This window comes from Pinus tabuliformis, chromosome 2_1 (assembly GCF_031772625.1).
Source record: "Pinus tabuliformis cultivar Carrire ecotype Pingquan chromosome 2_1, CPIR1, whole genome shotgun sequence".
NCBI classification, from domain to species: Eukaryota; Viridiplantae; Streptophyta; class Pinopsida; order Pinales; family Pinaceae; genus Pinus; species Pinus tabuliformis.
In genome coordinates, this window is record NC_142299.1 from 410,103,929 (window position 1) to 410,108,017 (window position 4,089).

Consider the following 4,089-nt stretch of genomic DNA (forward strand, 5'->3'; position numbering starts at 1 on the left):
GGCGATTGGACGAGCAGACTTGGTAGACCCAATCCTTCTCCTAAGCGGGTAAATGGAGGGAATATCATGGTGCCAACGAGGGAGAGAACTTCTGGATCCCCTTGATGAAAATCTAAGAAGAGAGATTGTGAAGTATGGAGAATTTGCGCAGGCTACCTATGATGCTTTTAACTCCGACCCCCAGTCGAGCTCTTATGGTGGCTGCTGCATCCCATGTGGTGAAATTAATTCATTTCTTTAAAGAGTGGGCTTGAGGAACACTGGCTACAGAGTGACCAAGTATCTTCATGCAACTCCAAATGTCCATGTTCCCATTTGGCTGGCGAAACTATCGAATGATACCCTAAATTGTCAGAAGTCTAACTGGATGGGATTTGTTGCTGTGAGTGATAGCTTGGAAGAGATCAAAAGATTAGGTCGAAGAGATATAGTTATTGCATGGAGAGGCACCATGACTCCGCTTGAATGGGCTGAAAATCTCAAGACAGATTTAAAACCAATTAAACTCTGTGATAATATTCATCACGCTGATCTTAACCCGAGGGTGGAAAATGGATTTTTAAGTCTGTATACTTCTAAGGGCAACAACCATAGTGACATTCATAATAATAGCATGAAGAGCGCATCTGAGCAGGTTCTGGAAGAGGTGCAGAGACTGTTAGAATTATACGAGGGCGAGGAGTTGAGTATTACCATTACAGGGCACAGTCTAGGAGCAGCTTTGGCGCTCTTGAGTGCATACCAGATTGGAGAAAACTTGGTATCAAGCTCAGATAGTACACCAATAGCAGTGTTCTCTTTTAGGGGACCAAGAGTTGGAAACCATGATTTCAAACACAGGCTTGAGGATATGGGCGTGAAAACGTTGAGAATAGTCAATACCCATGATTGGATCCCTCAAATGCCAGGAATTTTTATGAATGAATGGCTACATAAGAAGTGTCATGAAATGTTAAATTCAAGAGCATTGGCGGAAGCAATGCAGAGGATGTCATTTACTCATGTCGGTGCTGAGCTGAGAATCAATCCCTTGGATTCTCCATATCTAAAAGAGAATGCTGGTGTGAGTTGCTGTCACAATCTGGAAGCCCATCTGCACCTAGTGGATGGCTTTCAAAGCTCTAGGGTTCCGTTTCGGCCCAACGCAAAGCCGGCTTATGTTCTCGTTAATAAAACCTGTAATTTACTTAAAGATGAACTTAGGGTGCCTGCTAACTGGCACAATCTGTCAACTCATTATGATACCGATTTCACTACCAATTTCAATCATCACGCTACGTTATCTCCGCTTTAAGTGCCTTCCGTCTCAGTAGCAGCTTGGTGACTTGTACAGCAACCTCCTAAATAAAACATAAATTGTGACTGTGGGGCGCGAATGGTGGCCCCCGTTTCAATCTTTACCTCTGAAAGTGAGTCTGGAACATAGTGGCTTGTACAGCAACCTTCGAAATATAATTTGAATAGTGGCTGTATAGCAATTTTTAATCTCTAACTCTGAAGAGAACTCCTCACGAGTATATCCAGAACCTACCTTGTCTTGTCTAGCTATCCTAGCCTGTCATGACAAGCTATATAGTGCCCGTGGCACAAATTTGTATGACCATCCAAAGTTGTAATATTTTATATGTTTTCTATATGGAACATTTCTACATGTGTTTTATTCAGCTACCTATTCATATATGCTGCTTGAATGGGTATGTAAGTGGAAAGGTAGATAAATGTCCAGGATAAGTTGAAAATATTAATAAATATTAATTTCAAATTTAATCAAATTATAATTTTATATTAAATTATTATAAAATTAATATTTAAGTTAAAGATATTTACATTTTCCATGTTATCATGAACTTTCTTAATTTGTAAATAGGTTTGGTTATAATATTATAGTTTATTTATATCACATGTTTAAAAACCATAATTTATTTTATATAATATTTGTTTATGTGAAAAAAATTAATTAACCAATTTAATTAAAAAAACATAAATGGAATAACTATTTTTGAAGTAAATCTCAACATTTAATTTGTGAAAACTACTAAAAAAGTTAAATTCTAACCTTCCACCTAATAATTATTGATAATTCAATTAAAATTTTGAAATCTCTATTCCAAAATAGATTCCTCTACAAAAGTAAATATAGGAGATGTTGTAAGAAATATGTCATTATTTTTAGTGTGATCATTGTGTATTATATTAGAAATGTCATTGTGTTTTATATTTTTTTTTATGGGAGTGTTTGATTTGCAATATTATTATTTAGGTGGAAGACATAAACATATAAATAAACATTATGCTGCATTGGTTAATTGAATTGAGTTTAATTACATATCAAGCATGCTATGCTTAAGCATATAATTATAAACATGTTGGTATGAAGTTTTGTGTTTTATGTTTAACTTTAATAAGCTTAATCAATAGGTAGCATAATCTCCTATGATGTTTTACCTAAAGCATTGGACATTTGGGACAATCTTCAATTGATCAAACAAACTACTATAATTGGAACTGAACACACTCTCAAAGACATGGTAATATTTTGGACTTTTTCCCTTGCTAGATTTAATATGGTTGGATATTCACATTTAATAAGAGTTTCACCAAAGACATATTCTTAGTGAGATAGAATCCTAGTTTCTATTGGTAGTGTCAACTACTTGATAGAATCCTAGTAGTTTCTTGTGTGTAGGATACACTAAGTAATTGTAGAGTCCTAATTGTTACTAGGATTTTCATCTAGTTAGTTGTATGCAAGAGGAATGGCTTCTCACCAATTAAATTAGTGTTGAGGAGTAGTATTCACTCAAAATTGCATTGAGAAGGAAGGTCTTGTTTCCATATATATGTATGTATGTATGTATGTATGTATGTATGTATGTATGTATTAGGGAGATAGGGCACAGTTAAATTATGCAATTTATCCATGATAGTGAATAGAATAATAGGTATCAAAGTAATTGAACCTTTGAGGGTGATGCAGGTACCAAAAGTTTGAAGAAAAAAAAGACTTTTCATGGGTAAAGTGAAAAGTAAAGAAATTTTAGAAGACTTATAGGCCACGAACGTGTACATTTAAGAGGAGAACGGGCACTGAAATGAAAAAACTCTTTGAGGCCTTTACAATACTAGCTCCGTTGCCAAAGAATGAGTTTATGAAATGTCAAGACACATTGGTAGTTGTTATAGTTAATTTAGATGAGTTCATAGTTTAGGTTATGTAGTTAGGGGAGAAAACTATTGAATTAGATGCTTGGAAAGAGGAGATATCCACTAAAATGATGGGATAGCTATAACGAAAATTGACATAAAAGCAGGAAGCCTTGGCCGAGCTCTAAGAATTCATCCAAGACGCTAAGTAAGCTCCTTCTATTGCAATACAAAATCCAACACCATGAAGAAATCGAGAATGACATGTTCATCATTTCCCAATCTTCCCTAAGAACATGTTGATATAATATTAGACAAGATACAAGAGGCATTGGTTTGAAGTTGTTAAACTAGACATGTTACTATGGATAAGGGTTAAGAAAGAGAAGACTAGGAATCTCAAGTCCCATTATAGTTTAAACTAAGTGTCAATCATGTTGGCCTAAGTTTTCATGGAAGAAATAAATGTCCAAAAATATCACATTTTTAAAACCAAAGTACATGGTAGAATTAGCCTATCCATTTGAAGAAAAATATAGTAACAAGTAATGGTGGTAGCACACCACCACTCCATCCTTCTTGTATCAAAGTGCAGAAGGGTAGTAAGGAAAAAATTGTGAATTTAACCCACACCAACACTTAGAGGAATTGGTCAATATATATACTAAAGAGTACCAAGAGGTATGGATCAATTAAGGTATCCCTTGTAGGTAACTACTACAAGGAGAAAGTCCATAGAGCTTCCATAAATTGATGTTCATAAGCAAGTTCATTTTATGCGAAGAAAGACCATCTTGAGACATCTTGCTAGGAGAAGTAAGCAACATGGCACAAGCTAGATTATTTTTAGAGGAAGAATTGAAATAAGACTTCCCTAATCTAATATCAAACCAAACATAATATGGAGAGAGAAATTATGTCAAGTAATATATATTAAGACCTTTT

The 4,089-nt window shown here is 34.9% G+C and overlaps 1 pseudogene; it reads left to right on the forward strand.

Annotated features, from left to right (window-relative positions):
- Nucleotides 1-367: 367 nt before the first annotated feature.
- On the forward strand, nt 368-1,294 carry LOC149200649 (phospholipase A1-Ibeta2, chloroplastic pseudogene; annotated as a pseudogene).
- The last annotated feature ends 2,795 nt before the right edge of the window (nt 1,295-4,089 follow it).